General features: G+C 46.2%; 1 long non-coding RNA gene across 5 annotated transcripts in view; it reads left to right on the top strand.

Annotated features, from left to right (window-relative positions):
- LOC138261774 (uncharacterized) overlaps window positions 1-25,908 on the top strand; it is a 510,577-nt gene that overhangs the window by 299,963 nt on the left and 184,706 nt on the right. For 4 of the 5 annotated variants that reach the window (XR_011199148.1, XR_011199147.1, XR_011199146.1 and 1 more), the window contains exon 6: window positions 3,983-4,164. The exons of the other annotated variant lie outside the window; for it this stretch is intronic. This is a non-coding gene — a long non-coding RNA (uncharacterized lncRNA). The remainder of the gene's footprint in view (window positions 1-3,982; window positions 4,165-25,908) is intronic. 5 annotated transcript variants of the gene reach the window in all.

A 25,908-nucleotide genomic window follows, 5' to 3' on the forward strand; every position in this document is an offset into this window, starting at 1 on the left:
AACATTCCTTAAACAAACAAGTTGTATGTAATGCAAAGTGCCTTGTCACAAAACTAGTTGCATTGTTTCCTGGGAGCACTCATGACTCCTACATATTTATACACTGTGGACTGTATGAGCTATCCAGATGAGACTTTGGAGACAGTTGGTGTTTATGTAATTGTAACTCACATGTTAAGTTATTGCTTACACTTTGTTCATAAAAACTAAAACAGCTTTGTGAAATTCTAGGTGACAGTGAGTATTCCTTAAGGCCATAGATAATGGCTACCTCTTTTCAGCTTAGAACCCCTAGACTGAGGATGTGCAATGCTGCTGTCCATAAACAAACATGGAGCATTATCAAGAGAACGTTTGGCTTACGTAAGGGAGATTCAGATGTGTGCATAAAAGTGGGGGTGCTCTTGACTATGACCCTATAATGTGATGTAAAATAATAGTCACATGTGCAATGCTTCAAAACATAGCAGTGCAAAGAAGTCAGTGGATTGACTCTGCAAGTAAGGATTCTCACAACAAGGATGACATTCCCCCTCGCTTGCCACCTCCATAACCTGATGCTGCAAGAGCTGCATGGTGCAGTGTGTGTACAGAATATTTCAAAACAAGTACTTTTAAGGTAAAGTAAATGTATTTTAGCAATGTAAAAAAAACATAACACAAAATGTAGTCAGTAATAAGCGTACAATTTTTTGTTTGTTCACAGATTATGTTGACTATGGACATCTCAAATGTAACCAACTTTTTTTTAATACATATCTTTTAATGTTAACAAAGTAATTACAAATATAATCTTTGTAGTCAGATAACCATTGTCTTAGTTTGAGTCACTCTCTATGCATCTGATTTCCAGTACTTGTTTTTTAATTGAATATTGGGTGGCCAGTCCTTGCCTTTGCACATCAGGGGGCGATAGAAGCAATAGTCATTATTCTGGCTCAGGGCCCACTGTAACGCTGGTGGCGCCCTGTGCAGCAGTCTTTTTTGGCACCCCCCCCCATGACTACCTCCTCGGATTCCCTCACTACCACCCAGCAAATGTGCCCCTCATCTCTCCATAGCTCCCTTTCACATACATTCATTTGTTTTAAAAGCGCTTATAAAGGCTGGCTTTACTAATTCACTCAGCTATCCACATAAAATATAGTTCTGTTCTTTGCAACAGGCACATTAACCCTCTACGCTACTTTATGGCGAGTCAAAGCTGCCACTGGACAAAACTCTAATCTCTCTCCCTGGCAGGAATAGTAATCACAAGAGGTATCTTGATATTTTAATTGCTTTCTGAATGCTGGACACACAAGAAACTTTCCAGGAGGTGCTTTTAAATTGCAAGCTTCTAGTTATTGCTAAAGACAGCGCCCCCATGAGGTCAGCACCCTGTGCGGTCGCACCTCTCGCACAGCCCTAACTAAAGCTGGCCCTGTTCTGGCTTCTGGTACTCCCTGATGTACTGTGCTCACAAACTGAAATACTGTGCACACGTGAGCCATTCCCATTTTCTTCAACAGACCGTGGTGGTCAATTTCCTGCATTACAGTTTGCATTTTCCCAAGTGTATTTGTAATTTGCGCAAAGCTCTTTGTGGCATACCCACTGTGGTATGCTAACTCCATCTGCATGTTACCTGTTTTCCTATGCATTGTTGAGGTCACTGTAGCCAACAGAACGTCAAAATGTCTGCAGCCGAGTGTCGTTGTGTCTCTGTTGAAGCATTTGTGATGCAGAGTCTTTAAAAGCCACAGTTAAGTATTCAAAGACTTATCTCATTACCTCATTGCACTTAGAAATGGCTCTTTCTAATCTGGCAAAACTTCAATTCAGTTCTGATGTTGAACTGTGCTGCTTTCATTGTATTTTGAGCATGGATTGCCCCAATACATGGAACTGTGCAGGAGTAGGTGATGCTACCGTGATATCTTTCATCCTGGACCTAATAGTAGGTTATAGAGGCCTTCTTTCTCTATGCAATATAAGTACTGATGGTAGGGTTTGTGGTTCAGTTTCTCCAGAAGTTGCAATAGGTGTAGTCTGCTCAACTGACGACTGTTTATTCCACTTTTAGGGGGTCATTCCGACTCCCGCCAGCGGCGGTAAACGCACGCCCGGCGGGAGCCGCCGAATGACCGCACCGCGGTCAAATGACCGTGGCGGTCATTCTGAGTTTCCCGCTGGGCTGGCGGGCGACCGCCAGAAGGCCGCCCGCCCGCCCAGCGGGAAACCCCCTTCCACGAGGATGCCGGCTCCGAACGGAGCCGGCGGAGTGGAAGGGGTGCGACGGGTGCAGTTGCACCCGTCGCGATTTTCAGTGTCTGCCACGCAGACACCGAAAATCTATGTGGGGCCCTGTTAGGGGGCCCCACGACACCCGTTCCCGCCAGCCAGATTCTGGCGGTGAAAACCGCCAGAACCAGGCTGGCGGGAAGGGGGTCGGAATCCCCATGGCGGCGCTGCTTGCAGCGCCGCCGTGGAGGATTCCCTGGGGCAGCGGGAAACCGGCGGGACACCGCCGGTTTCCCGTTTCTGACCGCGGCTGTACCGCGGCGGTCAGAATGCCCATGGAAGCACCTCCAGCCTGTTGGCGGTGCTTCCGCGGTCGTTGGCCCTGGCGCAGAATGACCCCCTTAGTGTCTATGGGAATGTTAATAGCATGTTCTGCATTTTCAACTGTATTGTGACATGATGTTTTACCACATCCTCTGTTTCTGTTTGCGTAGTAAGAGTAGATTGAGGTGCTGTAATTTAAAACAAAATACAAATAGTAGTAATTTTAAATCATAAAATTGTCAAAGTCATATTGTGATTAACAAAATCTTCGGTTTTTTTATTTCAGGATTATATTACACCCACATGACCCATTTAATAGAATGTATTTGCTAGGTCATGAGCCTACAAATGTAAATATCTAATTGTTTTACAAAAATATTTAATTTATGCTTATGTACTACATTACCCGCAATTCATTATATTGAACACTATGAAAATCTGAAATGTATATGTTGTTGGCAGTTCTTTAAATTGGTAATGTTTTAAATAAAAGACACTTAAAACTTCTTTTTATCTGTTATTTAAAATGCTTAATCAAAAATATATACATGGGCTATATGTTTTTGATAGTAACCTGCGATTAAAACGCATTTCCAAATTTTTGTTAAACGCATTTAGCCGAAAAATGCAAATTTCTATGGTGAATAACACATGCATACTTAATGCAGATTTGTAGTATGGAATCACACTTAGACATTAAAAGCACATGAACTAATTAACATATTGTGTTGACTTGAGTTAGCGTGACTACTGATGCCATATTAAATGTCAACTTTACACATTAGGGTTAAGAGACATGTTTTAGCATTGAAATGTTGCCTTGCACAAGTTGTTTTTCTCTTCCTCTGCATATGCTGTAACTTTCCAGATGCCCTCTGTTATTTAGTGAATAGTCATTTGTTATGTATTAGAATACTGATAATGAGGTTTTTACCGGGAGAGTAGCAAGGGCAGCTCCTCCATTAGGGTACAGGAGTGCCGCTGCCCCGCCACCAGCGGCAGCTGCAAAACCTTTTCAAGAAAACAATAATGAACTGTGTTTATTATCGTTTTCTTGAAAAGCGGTGGGGCATTGGGGATGATGAGCACTTGAGAGGAGTGCACAGATCATCACTCCCCTCAGAGCGCATGTGTGTTTGGCCGGCTGTCTCGGGCTGTGAAACACACACGTGCAGTAGGCTCTCTCCAGCCCAGCAACACAGTTGCCTGGCTGGAGAGAGCCTGCACAGGCTCCCAGTCTGCCTGGGAGCGCCCTGTGTGCTCCCAACCAATCCTGACGCTGCTTTGAGCAGCATCAGGATTGGCTTCAGGGCAGGCTGGAAGCCTGTCTGCCGCGAGGAGATAGAGGAGCGAAGCGGAGCACGCGGAGGGGGTAAGAGTTTTTGTAAAAAAAAAATTATGAATTGTTCTTTATCCCCCCCTGCCCATCCCACAGCCCAGCTGCTTTTGGTTGTTGAGAGCCACAACTGGAGAGGAGATGGCAGGAAACGTGAATTGTGACAAGAACTGTCAGAACCACAAGATGTGACCAGTGTAACAATTCAAGGGCTTGATTCTGAACTCCATTGTGAAGACTTGAGAACCTAGGGTGTTTACCTGATCCCAGAGTTTGCTGAGGTTTGATTGGTTATTCGGATCTGTAATAATGATGATTGAATTTAATACCTACTATATAAATACATCAATTTGAATGAATTTGTTAATAAAACCCTTTAACTCACACCAGCTTTCATTATTGATTCTTGTGAAGCCCCAAATCAACTTTAATTTGCTCCTTATCATCTTTCCTTGTTGATGAACATAGGTCCGTACTACCAATGAGGGGGTTATGTAATGATTATACTAGACAATTAAGATACAAAAATCCTGTGCCCAGCACCGTTAAACAATTACCCTGGCATATATGATCTTGGGACTGAACTGTCAATATAAGACACTCCTGAGGTGGCTTCTAGTTGCAATGTGGGCCAGTGGCGGCCGGCAGCTTTAGGAGGGAGGGGGGCGGGCGAGAAACACACACACTCATTCTTTCACACACGCACACGCACATGCACGCACATCCATTAACAACACTCATAACATTCAAACATGCACGCAGGCACTAAACATTCATTTTAAAAGATCACACACACTTACCTTCAGCCTCGGAGGTCCCAGGAGGGTTGGGACTGCTGCCTTCCCTCAAGGCAGCAGTCCCAGCATCGTCACAGAGTGGGATGGGGTCAGTGAGACTGCTGACCCCACCCCACTCTGTCACTGATTGACACTCGCCCTGGGCGCTTCAGGGCTTAAACCTGAAGCGCCGAGGTCGAAGTCAATGGGTGAAGCTTTCCTCGTCACTCAGGGGAGGGCCTTGAGGCACCTTTGCTGACCTGAGGAGGTCAAGCCCATAGGAGCTGTGACCTCCTCAGCCCAACAAAGTTCAGCCCAGGCAGCTAAGAGTCTGCGCAAATCGCGCATGTCTGCTCCTGGCTGCCTGACCTGAACATGAAGAGTGTCTGTCAGGCTGACATTTGTTCAGCCTGACAGACACTCTTCGTGAGGGGCAAAAGATGGGGGGGCTTGGCCCCTCCACCCTAAAGGACGGGCCGTGCCTGATGTGGGCTCATTCCTCTCTACCCTAGGGGTGCGTTTTGGTTCTTTGCTGTGTCCTCTGCCAGTAGCTGCTGCCTCAAGCAACAGTGTCCACTCTAAACAACTCCTTGAACAACTGCACTCCAGTGTAGAAATTATCTACGTACAAATGGTGACCTTTGTTAAACAGTCGTCTACCAAGTTGCCACACAATTTTTTCGCTAACTCCAAAAGTGGCAGCACAACCAGGAGGGTCAATACTGGAATCCCTACCATTGTAGACCCGGAAATTATACACGTATCCTGTACTGCTTTCTGACAGCATATACAATTTAATCTCATACCGTGCCCTCTTACTAGGAATGTACTGCTTAGGGGGCGTGGCCGGGCCACGAAGGAAGATGGCCGCCTAAGCCCTGAGCTCCGTGCTGCGGCGATCCTGGGGAGGCGGCAGGGGCTCCTTAGCGGCCGCGGCGAACAACCTGCCCGGCGTCAGAGCTCTTCAGAAACCGCCGAGCCCCCGATCCAAGAGAGAAATGGCCCGCAACTGTGACCTGGAAGGCCTGCGGCCGTCTTGCAAGGAGAGGCCTGCCCGGGGGGCGGAGTCGCGTCGTCCCGGCCCCGCGATCGGCCCTCCGAGGCAGCGAGAAAGAAGGGAAGAACAACATTGAGAAGGGCCTCCGGGACCCTTTCAATGCCCCGGACGCCTCGCCCCCCGAGGAGAGACTAACAGCGGAGCCCCGGAAGACCCGTGATGTGACTCGGAGTTAGAGGCCTTGCCAAGGGGGTGAAGCAGCGCCGTCGAGGTTGAGGCGAAGCGGCTTCCCCGGCCTCACGGCGCCTGGCACCTCAGGTGAGGATCTCTGTGCCCCCGCACCAGCGCCGGCGGGAGATGATATATTGATCTAGCCCCCAGCCCTCCGGCCCGATACTGGCCACAGCGCTTCCCCCCCCTCCCTGGGGGAAAACAGGAGGAGGGCGGAGGTGAGTGAGGAGCGACAGAGGTAAAGGGATACAGGCTACACGGACAGCCAACAACCGGTGTGTCCTGCGCCTTTCCCCTCCTCTTTATGGAGCAGGGAGGAAGTGGATGAAGAGGGGGCATTGAACTGAACTGCAGGGACAAAGTGAAGCACAGCAGTGAATGAACAAATAAATAAACGAAAGAAACAAACAAAAAGAATAATCCACATACAAGGAGTTGGGAGGAGAGGACAAGGGGGAAGAGAAAGAAGCATTAAAAAAGGGAAAAAAAAGGAGGGGGAGGAGAGAAAAGGGGAGCATTATTGGACAGGAAAAACAAATAACAGAACAAAGAAGCAGGCTATACACTCCCTACCTCTGTTCCTCCCCCCCAAGCTATTTGAATACCAGGACAGGAACAAGTACCTTTGCCACTGCCTGTAGGCGTTGATGAGGCCCCGGCGACAATAGAAAAGGAACCCAGGAATAGGCATCACCAATCACAACGGGCAGGTGATAAAGCAACATAAAAAGGGTCTCGTCTGCCCCTCCTTCGACATACTTTAACAGGAGGAGCGCTCCTTAACAGGATAGAAGGAACTGTAATGAAACCGACTTACAGAGACAAATAATCTGCGCTGCTCTCACAGCATACCCCGGATCACTACGAGCCTCACACCTGTCTCACTGTCTTAGTATCCTTATAGCCACAACCCTCTTATCTACTGACAACAGCGGATGGCCGGACCCTGCAACGGCCTCTGGGACAGTAAAATTAAAATGGGGACAAAGAAAAGAACGAACAGAAACCAGAAGGAAAATAAGAAAATAAACCATCGAAAAACAGACAGGTGAAGAAATAGAGGTGAGGACCGACTGACTCGTAAACCTCTACCTCCACTGAACCCCAAAGAAGATCTCAGGTCCAACTGGGTAGCCCTCGCAGACCAGCAAGGCGATGCCCGACAGCAAACCGAACCATAAACCCGCTGGTAAGCCGGCACAACAGCTATTATTTTCAGAGGCGCTCCACCAGAAACGACCAACCTCCATGGCAACAGAGACCCATTCATCACCACCTCCAACCCAGCCCGTCACGACATCGAACAAGGAACAGCCCACAACTATGGAACGGATACTACACGAGATCACTGCTGTCAGCCGTCGAATAGAGGGAATAGATGCTTCCATATCCTCGCTGACCCTAGAAACCAAATCCATGTGATTAGACATTGCAGGTTTCCAATCTAGAGTGACAGGTTTGGAACATCGCATGGGATCATTGGAAACACAGATGGCCACATCCCAGGATAGAGACAAGGACCTTCTCTACCTTAAGAGTAAACTCACAGACTTGGAGGACAGGAGCCGAAGAGACAACATTCGCCTACTGGGGATCCCGGAAAATGAAGAAGGCACAGACATACAGGCCCTCCTGAGCTCTACTGTTCCCAAACTGACCTCACTGAACTTTGATCCACCTCTAGAATTCCAACGAGTTCATAGAGTAGGTCTGAAACGCTTTGACGCATCTCTAAGGCCCCGCCCGATCATCGCCTGCCTACTACGCCACAATCAGACCCAGCAAATACTACAAACAGCGCGCAGCCACGGTCCCTTTTGGATAGGCCAACACGGCATTCGAATAACAGCCGACTACTCTAAGGACACTAATGAGCGCAGGAAGGCCTTCCTAGCTTTAAGACCCCGACTTCGTCAACTAGAGATGAAATACGGCCTCTTTGATCCCGCAAGAATGTGGGTTACCAAAAATTGAGTATCCAGGGACTTTTACAACCCGAAGAATTGAAACTATTCCTTGACTCTTTTCAACACCAACCTACGGATTTTACAAGCACAAGTCGCCCACAAGACGTCTCAGGGGAAAACGAGGACAACGGAACCTAACCCCCAGGCCTGGAGAATGAAAGCACAACTCGCCATGATACCGACGCCTGTCAAAGGGGCAGGGACCTAGAGAGACTAGCCAGATCGTATGATGATAGGGGTCAGGTTCTACACGCGGTGGCAGTCCACACCCAGTTATCAGAGAGAGATAAATCCCGTTCACCTCTGAAACCAGCGACCGCATCCCCCTGAGACGACGATCCACTGCAGTGCATACATGAGACAACTACGACAACACCAAAGTGCGAGCGGCGACAATCCTATGGACAGATGAGTACACATTTGGACTTTGCATTTGTGCTTATTTTATAGCTATTATTATCATCTTCAATAATAGACGTTTAATATGCTTATACTCTCCTTAGAGTAACATAAGGTTCTATGCTGTAACAATATGGTATGGACTGTCTGTTAAAAGGCACAAGGTACACACATTAGTGCATAGATCAGATCGCCCCCCATAGGCCGCACATAAGGCAGGTCCTCGCCCTGTAAGGACGTAACCAGACACGCAACCAAATTCCTAATAAATAAGCAGGCCCCCTCCTTACTCCACTACAGAACATTTAGCAGCAATAATGCAACACAGCTACATTTGACATAACATGTAAACCATATTAATAAACTCTCTCACCAGATTCCGCTAAACCCCAACCCTCACACAGAAGTCAAAATAAAATCGAACCAATCCATGCACAGGGACACAAATACTAACACTCAACAGGGTAACAGAACGGTGGGAGAACTTGTCATAGGGGATATCATACCACGCAAAACAGGGCTTCGCACGACTATGACCACATCACGGATTAGCTAATAAACTGGCATTTCCTCAATGTACTCCACAGTATTATGACGCAATAATACGTTACAAGACACATATGTCATATTAAGAAGCCCACACTGGATACACATAGATCAGGACTCACTAACTCTTCCTACCTACTATAAGATATGCTCTAGGATACACGACCTAATAGACAATGATACAATTGTATAATAAGGAACTATGTTATACCATGTTATGTCATGTTATAAGAATTAATAGACAATAGTGATACTATGATATATGTTGCAGTGATATTATATAAGTATGGAAGCATCTAAATTGCTATGCGCAAATATATCCTATAGTCCTTACCCGGCCCCACACCGCACTGCCCTATGCCCCCCGCCCTCCCGGTCCTGCACCCCCCCTCTATCGCCTATCTCATATCTCATATCTTATATCTCGTCTCCTGGTGCTCTTCTCCCATCTCTGTGAACTCTCCCCCTTCCTTTTTTCCACCACAGCTCCCCCATAATGCTGAACCCAACATGACGGCACTAATCAACCACGGAGGCCACCCAACACCCCGCAGGCGTGAGTATGTCAACCGTACAATGCATTACATCAGATACCGATGGACACCAGAGTCTCCAATAATACACTGACATTTATATCAACATATTAGGCTCTCTCCACTGCTTGCGCGTTGCCCTTCCTCCCCCGTTGCCCCTCCCCTCTCCCTCCCACCAAGGACAGTAAATTCCGACCATGATTACTAACATGGCTACTACCCCTCCACGAGCTCCTTCCAACTGCGGCTCCCCCCCTTGGAATTCGGAGTCGCACATCCCTCTGTCATGAATCAACACCGGCTGCCCTTTGCCCTTCCGCCGCCTCCCCGGCAGAGATCGCACCGACGGCACTGGGAGCTCCGATAGGAATCGGACTCGCCGTCTACAGATCTACCCACAGAAGGCTTCTGACCCCTAGCCTTTATCTGTATTTACCCCTTCCTTCTCCTTTCCTCTTCGATCCTCACTATTATCTCACTTTATTTCATTCTATATATTAACATTAACACCCCTCTTCCCCTCTTTCCTATTATTCTTTCTTTAGCTTCTCTCCCTTATTCAACCTTTTTAATTTTTTGCCCCCCCCCTCCCTCCCGTTGGAGTGTTCGGCCCCCACCGGCTAACCCCTCTCCCCCCCCTAATTTATCATATTTCTGTGAGCATAGTCCCTATCCCACTGGCCAGGGTACCTCCCTCCCCCCCCTTCTCTCACGCCTGCTACCCACAGGATCGCTGAGATTTCGCTCTACCATTTAGAATGCCAGGGAACGCCTCCCGTATGACGCATCCACTAAGAATCCTCTCCTGGAATGTTCACGGCATGACAAATTATATCAAACGGAAAAAGATTCTATCCTATCTCCAATCCAAGAGAGCGGACATAGCTCTGATTTAAGAGACGCACCTGGATAACTCAGAATCCAGCAAGCTCAGGCGTGACTGGGTAGGAAAGGTCGCCTTTAGCTGCTGCCCAACCAGCCGGGAAACTGGGGGTAGCACATCTCGTAAATGCGGTGTAGCAATCCTAATACGCAAATCCCTCCCGGTCGCAATCATTAAAACATGGAACGACATGGAAGGGAGATACACATTCACTAAACTGAAAATAGGAAATACCTTCCTATGCGTGGGCTCTGTCTATGCACCAACTGGCACAAAGCGCCCCTTTTTCCTGCAACTAAATCGCCTACTGACTGAAATCCGAACGGCCCGCTACATTATAGGGGGAGATTGGAACCTCGCCTGAGACGCCATACTGGACAGGACAGGCCCCATAGATGTGGGTAATAACCACGATAGGGCATTACTGAAAGACCTAACCACGGATGCAGGTTTAGTCGACTGCTGGAGACTAACACATCCAAAAGACAAGGAATACAACTTCCTATCATCTGTTTACGGCACCCAATCACGCCTGGACTATTTTTTTGTATCACATACCATAATTCCCCAAATACAAGCCACTTGTATCCTAGATAGTGGACTCTCAGACCACTCCCCGATCCTTCTCCTGATACAAGCAGGTTTAGCCTCCCCCGGTCGTAAACCATGGTGTCTTCCTATACACAGATACCGCTCCCCCCAAGGGAAAGAGCAACTTAAGGCCCACATATCTACGTACATGACCACAAACACGGGCTCTGTGGTGTCCAAACGGGTGTAATGGGCAGCGGCGAAGGCCACCCTGAGAGGGAACATGATGCGTGACGCGGACTAGCCAATATGAATAGGAAGGCCCGTCAGCGCACCTTAGAAAATGAGATCCAGAGCCTCACTAAAGAATATACTGCCCATCCGACCCCTGAGCTACGCCGCTCACTCGAACAGGCCCGAATGGCACACAATGAACTCTACACAACGCAGGCAGAATACCTGCTGCAAAGACTGCGCGGCCGCCGTTACGAGCAAGGAGAGAAGGCTGGACGCCTCCTAGCGGCACAGCTCCGGCAAAGAGAAGCTGCCTCTGCCATTCCGGCCATAACGTCCACCTCAGGAGCAGTATTGACCCGCCCGCAAGACATCGTGAATGAATTTGCTACATACTATCAGCATCTTTACACCCCCGAAACACTGACTGAACATACACGGACTGAAGCATTTCTCACTGCGGCCAAAATACCCCGCCTATCAGAGGCTGGCCGAGCTCTCCTAGAGGGCGATATAAGCAGGGAAGAAATAATACAAGTAGTCGCAAACCTCCCCTACCATAAATCTCCTGGAGAGGATGGGTTCCCAGCGTAATTTTATAGATGGGCTGGAGCAGAGGCAATTACAGCAGTACATGAGGCGCTCTCGGAGGCATGTCAGGAGGGTTCTTTGGGCGCCCTCTCCAACAGAGCCACAATCGTCGTCTTACCTAAACCAGGGAGAGATCCCCTACTTTGTGGCAGCTATCGCCCTATCTCACTCTTCAATGGGGATGTCAAACTACTAGCCAGCGTCCTAGCAGCACGTCTACGTAAAGTGATCCCGTCCTTGGTCCATAACACCCAGGTGGGATTTGTGCCAGGTCGCACCTCCAGAAATCACATGCGTACCCTGTGTCATACATTGATCGAATCACTACCCCTACCAGAGGAGGCATTGGCCTTATCCCTCGATGCGGAGAAAGCATTTGATCGCATCGAATGGCCCTACCTATTCACCACCATGAAACTCTTCGGCCTCGGAGACCAATTTATTTCCAAAGTCCGATTACTGTATGACCATCCCACGGCACAAGTTAACTGCGGGGGCTTTATGTCAGACCCATTCCCCATCGGAAGAGGCACCCGACAAGGTTGCCCCCTTTCATCACTTTTATTTCTACTGGCAATGGAACCCCTGTCAGCCACTATACGTAATTCCCAACAAATAAAAGGTATCCTTTTACCAGGGGGCTCCTCCAAAATTTACCTATATGCAGACGATATCCTATTAACCCTGTCTGACCTGGAAAGATCCTTACCATCACTGCTCTCCATCATAGAGGACTTTGCGCCCCTATCCGGATACCGGGTAAACTGGGACAAGAGCGAATCGTTGCCTCTATCTCACGTAACAACGAGGGCCGCAATCCTCGGTCTTCCATTCAAATGGACCCCGACCTGCCTTAAATATCTAGGAACATATATTAATCGAGGCCTGGAACGTATGGTTAGGGACAACATTGATCCTCTTATATCCCGGATGAAACAGAACTTCGCCAAGTGGTCACTACTCCGCTTATCCATGTGGGGCAGGACACAGGCGGTCAGGATGGTTACCCTGCCGCGTTTTACATATGTACTAGGCATGCTCCCTTTGCAGTTACCTCTTTCCCTCCTCCGAATGATCGATACCTCGATAAGGTCTTTCGGCTGGGGCTCTACACGCCCAAGACTGAAGCCTGCAATAATATTAGCACGACAACCCTATGGAGGATTAGGTTTACCCTCAGTAGAACAATATTCTTTAGCCCTACAATTATCGCAACTGGCCTATACACTACCAGGTATCCCGGACCCTCCACAATGGGTAACTACGGAGAATCTATTGCAGGGACAGCACACAGAGCTAGGAGGGGTATACACTGATTGTTCCCATTCGGCCAACCCTGTCCTCATGGCCACAAACGCAGCATGGCGTAGAGTATACCACCTACTAGGCATACATCCCTTTCTACACGCTCAGGCCCCTATAGCAGGAAATAAATGTATAAAAATAGGAGGAAACACTTTGCAGTGGCCCCAATGGAGTACTGCTGGAATTCACAATATATCCTAAATAGCGGATGGTGATCACCTCCGAACCTTTGACTCCCTGCGGGAAGAATTTGGCATCGGTAACAAGCAAGAGTGACGATATATGCAGCTTAAGCACTGCATGTGCAAGGCACTAGGAAACCCCCCCGTGGACGGTTAAGATTTCACCCATTGTCACTTACCTGCAGAAGTGGGGTCAACACAGAGGCATCATGGCCGGCCTACACGCAGAGATAACGAACCACCTTTACTCGCAACCCCTCCTAGAGCGACTGTGCCTAAAATGGCAAGAACGACTGGAGATAGTCTATACTGAAGAAGAGTGGCCGGACATAATTGAAGCCCTTGATAGGGGGGTACGAGAGGCCCGCCTGAAATTCTGTTTATTTAAAATTCTTCAAGACTGGTACTGGACCCCCATGAAACTCTTCAGGGCAGGCCTGATACCATACGTGAAGTGCTGGCGATGCGCGGACCTCCACTGTGACCTACTTCATATTCGATGTCATTGCCCAATGATACAACCCTTATGGAACACAGTGCGTCACACACTTGCGGACTTTATACTGATACCAGACCCGACACCACCATCACTAATTTCTCTGCATGATATGCGTCCGTATCCCTCCCTATCACGACCCCAAAAACGGCTGCTCCATACAGCAATTGCCACAGCCAAAATCTGCATACTCCGACACTGGAGGTCTAGCGTCGCCCCAACACCAGCAGAATGGATGACAGCCATGTTCCAAACCGCCACTCATGAGCGTGTAATTTACAATCTACAGGACCAAGCGGCTCTATTCGCAGAAGTTTGGACACCCTTCCTGACGGGATCATGAGGCAGCGGGGAAGGCCGGTGGACAGCAGCCGACACTCCAGGACCCCCTCCTCCCTCTTGCCACCCGCCCCCCTATTATTTTCCTTTTCCTCTATCCTCCAGATCGCCCGCTTTGGGAAACGCCCACCCCCCGGTCCGTTCATTTACACACCAGATTACTTGCTCCCTTCCATCCTACCTGGTCAGTCCTTGAACACTTAATGCATTTAGAAAGATCTCGACCCCTGAAACATCCAAACCTAGGTCTACACAGACATTCCCCTGCTTACTTTCCTTCAGCATTTTCTCCCCTCCCACACATGAATCCATACTCCATATTAAAATGATCTAGATATGCATGCCATCTATTACAACAATATACGATAACCTATAACAGACAGGAAATAACCGGAACACTTACTTAACTACCTCGAAACACTGACCCTCAGACCCCCCATCCCCCATCCACTTTTTCCTCTTCCCCCCCTTTTTTCTTTCCTATTTTATCCCTCTCTCCTCTATCCCTCTTTCTTATGGTTTTTTCTCTCCCTTTCCCCCCACACTTCCTCCTCATTCACTCTTCACTCTTTTAGTTATCATCTTCTCACCTATTAGTCAGTATATTCAACAAATTGTACGCATCCATATATACATAGTGTACTTATTTGATGTAAAGTGGAACGTTGAAAATATGCTTATATATATATTCTGTATCGTCTTATAATCTTCCTTAATAAAAACTTTAATAAACAAAAAAAAGGAATGTACTGCTTGAAAACGGTCAGAAAGTAGTACAGGATACGTGTATAATTTCCAGGTCTACACTGGTAGGGATTTCAGTATTGACCCCCCAGTTATCCGGCCACTTTTGGAGTTAGTGAGAAAATTGTGTGGGAACTTGGTAGACTGTTTAACAAAGGTCACCATTTGTACGTAGATAATTTCTACACCGGAGTGCAGTTGTTCAAGGAGTTGTTTAGAGTGGACACTGTTGCTTGTGGCACAATCCATTCTAACCAGCAGAAAGGGTATCCAAGGGAGCTTGTCTGTAAAAAACTTGAGAGGGGACAGTGCAGTGCCTTGCGGAATAATGAGCTGCTAGCTCTGAAATTTTTAGACAAGAGGGATGTGTACATGCTATCTACCATCCATGATGAGAGTACTTCCCCTGTGACTGTTTGGGGTCAGGTTGCCAAAGTGCCCAAACCTGCGTGCATTTTGGACTACAATAAGCACATGGGTGGTGTTGATAGAGTAGATCAGAGGTTGGAACCTTACACTGCTCTTCTTAAGTCTTACGCGTGGTATAAAAAGTTGGCCATACATGTATTTCATTTGGCAACTTTTAATGCTTTGTGTTCAAGGATTGTTCACCTGAGTCAAGGATAAAATTTGTTAAGTCAGTGATAGAGAGCCTTATTGTGGTGGAACAGGCAAGAATGCCTTGAGTAACAGTGGTGGAGGATGTAGCTAGATTGAAAGATCACCACCTTCCAGATCAGATTCCTCTCACTCCTAAAAAAGACTTGTCCACTTAGAAATTGGTCTACTAGTCCCTTGATGGCAACGGCTATATTTCCTGCAACTATGACTCGTAATCGCTATTTGCTTCTTCTTCGTATGCTGCATTTTGTAGACAATGCTTTAGCCTTGTCACAAGATCACTCTTATTGTGACGTCTTTTTAAGATTAGGCCTGTCCTTGATCATTTTGTAGATCGTTTTTCAGAGGTGTATATTCCAGGCAAAGAGATAAATGTGGACGAGTCTTTGGTCCTGTTCAAGGGGCGTTTGTTTTTTAAGCAGCACATTCCTAGCAGGAGGGCACGGTATGGAACTAAATTGTATATGCTGTCAGAAAGTAGTACAGGATACGTGTATAATTTCTGGGTCTACACTGGTAGGGATTCAAGTCGTGACCCCCCCGGTTGTCCGGCCACTTTTGGAGTTAGCCAGAAAATTGTGTGGGAACTTGGTAGACTGCTTAACAAAGGTCACCATTTGTACGTAGATCATTTCTACACCGGAGTGCAGTTGTTCAAGGAGTTGTTTAGAGTGGACACTGTTGCTTGTGGCACAATCCGTTCTAACCAGAAAGGCTATCCAAGGGAGCTTGTCTGTAAAAAACTTGAGAGGGAACAGTGCAGTGCCTTGCGGAATAATGAGCTGCTAGCTCTGACATTTTCAGACAGGAGGGATGTGTACATGCTATCTACCATCCATGATGAGAGTACTTCCCCTGTGACTGTTTGGGGTCAGGTTGCCAACGTGCGCAAACCTGCGTGCATTTTGGACTACAATAAGCACATGGGTGGTGTTGATAGAGTAGATCAGAGGTTGGAAACTTACACTGCTCTTCGTAAGTCTTACTTGTGGTATAAAAAGTTGCCCATACACGTATTTCATTTGGCAACTTTTAATGCTTGGTGTTCAAGGATTGTTCACCTGAGTCAAGGATTAAATTTGTTAAGTCAGTGATAGAGAGCCTTATTGTGGTGGAACAGGCAAGAGTGCCTAGAGTAACAGTGGTGGAGGATGTGGCTAGATTGAAAGATCACATTCCTCTCACTCCCAAAAAAGACTTGCCCACTAAGAAATGTAGAGTATGTGCCCGAAGAGGTATCCGGAGGGAAAGCTGGATGTACTGCCCCGATTGCCCTTCAAAGCCTGGGCTGTGTGTGGCCAGCTATTTCAGGAGTTACCACACCCCCAAAAAAAATTGGGAAATACTGTGGGCGTAAACTGCCTGTTTTATATTTTCAGATGTTCAGTTTCACATTTCTGTCATGTTTTCAGTTAGAGCTTTTGTGCTTGTAGTTTTGTACTTATTTTATAATTAGTTAGTGGTTTCTTTGTTGTTTAGAAACAAAAAAAAAGTGATGGTGGTCTATGTGGGATGGCGCTTGGCTGGCAGTGTGTCGGGTGGCGCTTGGCTGGCAGTGTGCATGGGTTGGCGCTTTGCTGGTGGTGTGTGTGGGGTGGCTTTTGGCTGGCGGTGTGCTTAGGGTGGCACTTTGCTGGTGGTGTGCGTGGGTGGCGCTTGGCTGGCAGTGTGTGTGGGTGGCGCTTGGCTGGCGGTGTGCGTGGGGTGGCGCTTGGCTGGCAGTGTGCATGGGGTGGCGATTGGCTGGTGGGGCGGCGCTTGGCTCGCGGTGCCAGCCAAAGTCAGACCACACACTCCCATCAGCTAGTGTGAGTGCTCTATCAGTCATGTGGGTGTATGTAAGTGATAGGCCCTTGAGTGGCGCAGTCTGTCGATGCAAGTGTTGGAATGTGCTGGGCCTGTGGCTGACGGCATGAATGGTCTTGTGCATGTCATGTATGAAAGTTGTGTGAATGGACTGTAAGGTGGTTGGTGCCTTGATGTGATTTTACAGCTCATGAGCTGTGAGTCATTGTTTCAGTTTTTTGGCCTTTCAGTTATTAACAGTGCATTTCATTTTTGTGAAATGTCTTGTTAATAAAATTTGATCTACTGAACCATCACTCACCCTCGTGCCAAATCCAACCAGTATGTGTGGTAAAAATGACAAAACCTGCTCCGCTGTAATCAGGCATTGCAGCACACCTGTGACACGCTAGGTGTCTCAGGTGGGACCCCGATGATGAAGCAAGGCACCAACTTGGTTGGCAGGTGAGGGGTCTTTTTAACATAACCTAAGTGCATTTCTTTTCACAATTTTAGTGTTTGGAACATCACAGAAGTACGTCGACTCGTCAAAAAGATACATTACAAAACTACCTGTGTTTGGGGGGGTGAGTGGGCACCTATGTTTTTGGTCCCAGGTGCGGCCTTCATGTAGGGAAACCTTCCAAACCCAGACATTTTTTAAAACTAGACACCCCAAGGAGTCAGGGAGGTGTGGCTTGCGTGGATCCCCCAACATTTTCTTACCCAGACCCCTCTGCAAACCTCAAAATTTGCTTAAAAAAGCATATTTTCCTCACCTTTCTTTGTAGGATTACCGCTCCGGCACAAATTTCCTACTCCCCAGCCTCCCCCTCAGTCTTCCAAGTAAAATGATACCTCACTTGTCCCCAAGCAGAGTCAGCCTAAAGATGTATAAAATAAAAATATGTGCTTATAAAACTCGCTGTGCTATCCCCTCAATCTCTGCAGGTTTTTGGCCTTTTTCTGTTGCAGGCACAGGGCCCCCACACAAGTGAGGTATCATTTTTATCGGGAGACTAGGCGGAATACTGGTTGGAAGGAAATTTGTGGCTCCTCTCAGATTCCAGAACTTTCTGTCACTGAATTGTGGGGAAATGTGGGGAATAAGTGTTTTTTTGGCCAAATTGCCTGGGTAACAGAACCTGGTGAGAGCTCCACAAGTCACCCCATCTTGGATTCCCCGAGGTGTCTACTTTAAAAAAATGCACAGGTTTGGTAGGTTTCCCTAGGTGCCAGATGAGCTAGAGTCCAAAATCCACAGCTAGACACTTTGCAAAAACAGCTCTGTTTTCTTTGGAAAAATGTGATGTGTCCAGGTTGTGTTTTGGGGCATTTCCTACTGCGGGCGCTAGGCCTACCCACACAAGTGAGGTCCCATTTGTATCGGGAGACTTAGGGGAACGCTGGGGGGGGGGAGGGAATTTCGGGCTCCTCTCAGATTCCAGAACTTTCTGTCACCAAAATGTGAGGAAAAAGTGTTTTTGGGACCACATTTTGAGGTTTGCAAAGAAGTCTGGGTAACAGAACCTGGTGAGAGCCCCACAAGTCACCCCATCTTGGATTTCCCTAGATGTCTAGTTTTAAAAAATGTGCAGGTTTGGTAGGTTTCCCTAGGTGCCGGCTGATCTAGAGGCCAAAATCTACAGAGAGGCACTTTCGAAAAAGCACGTCAGATTTCAATGTAAAAATGTGATGTGTCCATGTTGCGTTTCCTGTCATAAGCATGAGGCCTACCTACGCAAGTGAGGTAACATTTTTATCGGGAGACTTGGGGGAACACACAATATCAAATCAAGTGTTAATGCCCCTTGTCTTTCTCTACATTTTTTACTTCCAAATATAAGACAGTGTGCAAAAAAGACATCTATTTGAGAAATGCCCTGTAATTCACATGCTAGTATGGGCACCCCGGAATTCAGAGATGTGCAAATAACCACTGCATCTCAACACCTTATCCTGTGCCTATTTTAGAAATACAAAGGTTTTCTTGATACCTATTTTTCACTCTTTATTTCAGCAAATGAATTGCTGTATACCCGGTATAGAATGAAAACCCTTTGCAAGGTGCAGCTCATTTTTTGGCTCTGGGTACCTAGGGTTCTTGATGAACCTACAAGCCCTATATATCCCTGCAACCAGAAGAGTCCAGCAGACCTAACGGTATATTGCTTTAAAAAATCTGACATAGCAGGAAAAAGTTACAGAGTAAAACGTGGAGAAAAATTGCTAATTTATTTTCACCTCAATTTCAATATTTTTTCATTTCAGCTGTTATTTTCTGTATGAAACCCTTGGAGGATCTGCACAAATTACCCCTTGCTGAATTCAGAATTATTTCTACTTTTCAGAAATGTTTAGCTTTCCGGGATCCAGCATTGGTTTAACCCCCATTTCTGTCACTAACTGGAAGGAGGCTGAAAGCACAAAAATCGTAAAAATGGGGTATGTCCAAGTAAAATGCCAAAATTGTGTTGAAAAATTGGGTTTTCTAATGTAAATATGCCTGTTCCTGAAAGCTGGGAAGATGGTGATTTTAGCACTGCAAACCATTTGCTGATGCCATTTTCAGGGAAAAAATCACAAGCCGCCTTCTGCAGCCCTTTTTTCCCTTTAAAAAAATAAATAAATACAGTTTTGCTATATTTTGCCTAATTTCTTGGTCTCCTTTAGGGAAACCCACAAACTCTGGGTACCTCTGTCGCATAGGCTCTCATTATTCTAAAGAGACTACTGGATTTCGAGCAGCTAGATCGTCCACAGTGTGGGAGACTGGGTCTGACCCACAGTGAATGACACTTGTCGCTCCTAATCCGGGCTTTTCTCCAGCTAACTAGCAGTGCCTCATCTCTCCCAAAAGGTAGAGACGTTTGGGCAGCCAAGCGCATGACATATTGGTACTTCTCAGGGAAGTCGTGGTCACTCAGGTCACAACCGGTTCTCTCATACACAGTGCGGTCTCATATATAAATGACAATAGAAGCAGTATATGTTTTAAAGATTGGTTTAATAAAACTACTGCATTTTCGATAGCAAAGCGTGAGCTGCAATAACCAGAACTACACAACACAACAATATTAAAATAGTGACGATGAGAGTGAAGCATCAGAATAATGCTATCATAGTACCACTAGGGTCGATGGACTATTCCCTATCTAAATCATATTTCGAGCACAGCATGTTAAGCTCTTATCCTGCCTTTCAGGTTCCCCGGGAGGACATCAACCCTCATACCTGAGCAAAGGCCTGTAATCTGCGTCAGCATCTGCAACGGAGCATTCAGCATACAGTTGTGGTTCCCTGGCAGGAATCTCCCTCTTAACGTGTAATAGGACTAGAAGGTGTTTTATAACTAACACATCAGATGTTCTAAGAACATGTCCCTACGTAAAGATGTGTATTTTCTACAAACGTTGGAGACTGAACTTCTACCACGTTTACCGGCAATGTATCAGTCTGTAGCCTTGACTGAAGCACAGGGTGATCAAGAATGCTTTGTTTGAGAACACAGTGCTGAACTAAGCAAAACAGTTTGATAGAAGAAATTAAAACAAGACCGTAAAACTGGTTATTGGAAAAATAACAGTGCGAAGCTGAATAAAATATATCTAGGTCAAGGTGCACAGCGGCCAAGTGTATTAAACTAACGTGCACTTAAAATGGCTACACAACACCCTCCCCTTGTCGGTAGAAAATGGTTCAAGCCAAAACTAAAATATCTCAACCTAAGATATATTTAAAACCCTACTCAATTTTGACAGCTTAAAATTTTTAAGTTTAAGAGGACACACAAGCATACTACTTGACAATTTTAAAAAAGAGCATGCGGCTTAGAACCAAATTCAATGAAAAATGTCAATTTAGAGTAGTTCTGAATCAAGCACAAGTCATGGAAAGCAAGAGATTTCCACTTCGGCAGATGACAAAACCGGAAAATCCACGCCAAAAACGATCAAGGAGCAGGTGTGTTCCATAGCCCCACTATCCACCAAGGCGGCATCCCGAGCAGTGCCCATTGATGAGTCGATGGCAACTTCCTCCAGGAAGGGTAGCTCGTAATCAGCTTCACGTAGCAAACGCAACCTCAGTGCGCATGTCTGGTAATGAACCCTCAACGAGAACATCAACAGATCAGCATCAATTGCTGGGGGGCGTTGCTGTGAAAGACAAACTTCCAGTGCATGTTCAAAAGAGCACCAAAGGCGCCGAAACACGGGCTTCGAACAAACCAAAACTGGTCTGAATGATAAAGACCAGTCACACCCCAAATTTTCCAGGAGTGTTGCTCCAAAATGCTGTATCATACGTTCACGACACAGCTGTGCAGATGGGAGCGCCTTCATTTGTCCTTGTTGCGGCGGGACAGCCATTGCGGAAAAACAACAGCAACAGCAAGATGTCGGCTAATAAAGCCAAAGTTATCGGAAATCCCTCAAAAATACTACTGAAAATTGAGTGGATAGCTGAAGGTATCAAACCAAATATAGAGGAGAAGGTGTGAACAAAACCAATACCAACAGCTTTGAAAAAATGTGCTAATCCAGCCGTGCTGGATGCATTAAATATACGCCCCCACGAGTTCACCAAAGTGTCTCGGAAAGTTTGTATTTAACAGGGACTGTATTTCTGCTGACGACCTTGCCACTTGAAGTGCATAGGTCTTGCGTGCAGATGTAAGGGCAACATGCTTCTGAAATAATAAAGCCTTGAGTCTACTCAACTTGCCAAAATTCACCTTTGAAGTAGCAGTATGAGGCCAGATATCGGCTACCTCCTTTAATTTAGTGGGGGGAAACAGCACGTTCCTGCAGCATGTAACGACATTAGAGACCGAAACAACGTAAACTATTCCGGCCCGCATGCCACAACAGTCTTCACTGTTGAGAAGGACGTAGCTGCTGTTTGAAAGCACCTGGAACGTTGGTCTAATCATGGGGACTGGAACTCCCTTCAGAAAGCAAGCCAAGTTTGCAACCAAGGCGTTACACGCCCCATGCGAAGACAGCTGCTTACAAATCATCGAATGGCTGACTGAAGACTCGCATTCACTACCGCTAAGAAAGACCTCTTTCATGCCATTGAAGCATTTGTACGAGAAGGGAAGCTCCCGCACCTCATGGATGTAACTATCTCCCAACTTTTCATATCTGCCTACTGGAATGTGTTTCAAACAAGAGGGGAATTGTAGTGTTGAAATAGGCAGATTAATAACCCCGTGTATTAACCACTCTGCCGAAGGTATTTCGGCCACGGTGAAAGGCAATCTTTCTATTTTCTCGATGCTAAGCATGACATAAGTCGCTTCTTTCTTAGCCATTAGTTGTTGTTGCCGCGTTAGATTAAAGGAAAAAAATATTTCCGTGGCACTGATATGCTGCCACGGAACGCGACCCGCCTTCAATGTTTGAAGTGTCCAACCCAACTGCATAATGGACCTGGCCTGACTCTGCCCATGGTATAAAGAAGACATATCAGATTGTATAATGTCTATAGCAGAAGATACAATGTTGTTTATTGTCTATATCCGGTCGGACAAGGTGTTTATCCTATTATCTACAACAGCTAATGCCTTTTTCAAATCTTCCTGATCTATTTGCCTTAACCGCGCTGCAGCATCTTGTTGGGATAGCTTCCATATTTCATTGTATACTGCAAATAAGAAACGCTTACTACATGGTATCCTGGGGCCTGACAAGAAACCTTGTAAGTCAGTGGCGTTAGACAGGAGACTGAGGTGTGCTTTAACTGCGTCTAGTGAGGATGATTTTAGCCACTGTTGGCACAATTTTCCTACACTACCTATATGTCGTAATTATATCTGCATGTTCTGGTGATATATAGCGAGGGTCTGGCCTACTCGTCCTAAAACCCCCTGAGGAGTTAATAAAACGATGATGACACCCGTTGGTATCTATGGGCCACAATAACCACCCACCTGGACGTGTCAGTGAAGCATTAAACGTACCATTCTGGACCCACTCATTGAGCTCATCTTTAGTTGCATTCGTATACTTTTGCCAGTTGTCAAATTTTGCAGGGGCAGGTATACTGGGCATGTTTAATTCTCTGATTGTTGCTAAGCCTAAACAACTTGTTTGTTGCACTGTTTCATTTAAAAAAATCATATGAACAGAGATGAGACATGCTCTAAACAATGTTTCCTTTCCCTTGATCTGCCAATTTTTCGTTCCCCAAACACTTTTCAAATCAATAGATTTGGACCATTATTCATAACCTTCTATTGATAACCGGGAAACAAAGGATTCCGAATATATACATTTCGTATTGGTCAATAACATATGTATATCCTTAGTAGGAGTTACTTTAAAATAATATGACTCAGCATTTTTTTGATGATGCCCAGAAAAATACGCAAACTTTTCAGTATACGTTTTAGAACTCCCTTGCGGTGGAGTCGGACAATGTTCCCATTCCATGTAACTAAATATCGTTTTGGGACTGCTCGCTCTATATATGAAGTGGTGCCCATAATAATTATAGCAAAACATATCGCCATAATTTTCTTTGAATTGGTAAACATCTTCCTTTTCAAAGACAGTATAATATTGCAGTTCTGTCATCACAGAATCAACTGTTTTCACGTCCCAATCATCAGATACAATGCCTGGTATGACTATATCATTCATTGATAATTTTAACACATACCGTATTTGAATAATTTCCGTGGGACCATATATATCGAACATTACTTTGTCCCAAACAATCCCATCAGGAATCGGCACTGCGGAAATGTTCACAAAAAACAAGTCTCTTCAGATCTTATGTGATGAAAATGAGGTTTCAAAACCTCCTCCACCTGTTTAACCGCCGATCTTTCGGGAAGAAAATGACCATGTCTTAACAAGAAAAATGTTATAACAAAACCAATCCAAAGAAGAAAGGCTAAAACAGTCAAAGAAAGCAATGCATAGTTCCATGAAAAAATGAAGTATGTTTCTTTAAGCCAATGTATTAGCTTACGTCCATCTGACAGGTCAGCTGTCGAAGAGGCAAATGAGTCCGATAAACCGTCGTTGAAGTCGGCAAAATAACCAGAGGCAGTTTATGCAAATGGCGTAGCCGTTGTCAGTGGTGGAGTTGGTGTTTCCTGTGGTGGCACACTGTAGACAGCACTATCCATCTAGCTCGTAGTCGAGTTGACTTGATCAAATGTTTCTAAATTGTTTGTTGTTAGTGGAACTCATGCAAGATCATCATTCACCCGCCCAAGCTCGGAGAGGTATCAGTGTTGGTATAAACAACTTGTAGCGGAACTTCTTCTCCAGTCGTGAGAGGGAATCGGGAACTACTGGATGTTCCTCTTGGTCGATTGTGCAGGATCGGCCACATGGTGTAATTTGACATTGTCAACTGAAACAAAACGATTTTCTTTGGCACCTGGCAACGGTGGTAGAATAACAGTTCTGGTACTGTGTATCCCCAGTACAGGGACTGGTGCTTGATAAGAAGGGCCAAATTATTTTTTCACTGCAACCTTTTCACGTACAAGATCTCCAACTCTGGGAATCCAGCTGGTAGATGTTACAGGCGCATCCTTAATTCCTGTGGAGGCAGCACTTTTAGAAGAGTTATCTTCAAGGAACTGTAATTTCTGTAAAACAGTGACACGTTCATTTATGTCAAAAGGTGTTTCTGCTGCCTCCACGCCAGGACCATCAAGATCCGGAACAAACATTCGAGTTCTAAACAGGCACTCATATGACGTACGACCCTCCACGGACCTTCTAGGTAGGTAATTTAGTGCGCTCTGGACTCCATACAGGTGATTAAGCCAACTACGCCCGTACCTAAGACTCTGGCTGTTAAGGATTGCTTTAAATCGCGGTTTAATTGCTCCACAACACTATTTCCCTCTGGATGAAATGGAGACGAATACTGCAGTTGGACCCCCAACGAAACCCAGGTGTCCGTGAATGCCCTTGAGGCGAACGCAGATCCCTGGTCTGAGTGGAAGCTGCAACCGCATATATACCGATAAAGACTCGCAAATCTTTAATAACAGTCCTAGCGGCAGCCGAGCGTTGTGGCCACACCCATACAAATCTGGAGCATGAATCAACAGCGACTAATATGTATTTGTATGCACTGGTGTTAGTGGACCGCAGTGGTCCAAGAACACACACTGTAACGGTTTGTTAGAAATTAAGAGGGGCGTCTGTGGCGGGAGCTTGGCCGTGGAAACTTTGATTTGTTGACAGATGTCACAACAAAGGACATACTGCTTAGTCTCCTTATAGAGACCAGGCCACCAATAACGGGCCTGTAGGATTGAGATTGTAGCCGCCACACCAGCATGTGCGGATACCACCCCTTCATGCGCTGCTTTGATCAATTGTGGTCTTATATCTTTGTTAGGGATGTCACGTACACCTACGCCTGGTATTTTAACCTTAGTGTTCAGCATACTTCCCATATAGTATTGATATTTATTAGGGAATCCTTTAGGATGGGGCCTACCATCAGCCGTAGCTTTTATGGCAGCCAAAATGTCTGTGTCTGATTTGGAACTCGAACGAGTCACTGCAGCTACAGTGGCTACTGCCACTGCTGACTTTGCGGCTTCATCAGCCAAAGTATTTCCAGCAACGTGTATTCCAATGCGCTGGTGTCCAAGTGTATGCACAACATGGACTTTCGGTAGCGTCTCTTTCAGGTCTGCTACCTTCCCCCACAGGACTCTGGTGGTAATTACAACATTGGCGGTAAAAGCCGCTTACCGCCATGCAGAAGACCGCCAATACACCGCAGCGCCCGCGGAATTCCGCCACAGCTATTATGACACACATCTCGGAATCCGCCGAAATTCAGACACCCACACAAGTCCGCCATACCAAAGGTCAGTGT

Source organism: Pleurodeles waltl, chromosome 10 (assembly GCF_031143425.1).
Source record: "Pleurodeles waltl isolate 20211129_DDA chromosome 10, aPleWal1.hap1.20221129, whole genome shotgun sequence".
NCBI lineage: Eukaryota > Metazoa > Chordata > Amphibia > Caudata > Salamandridae > Pleurodeles > Pleurodeles waltl.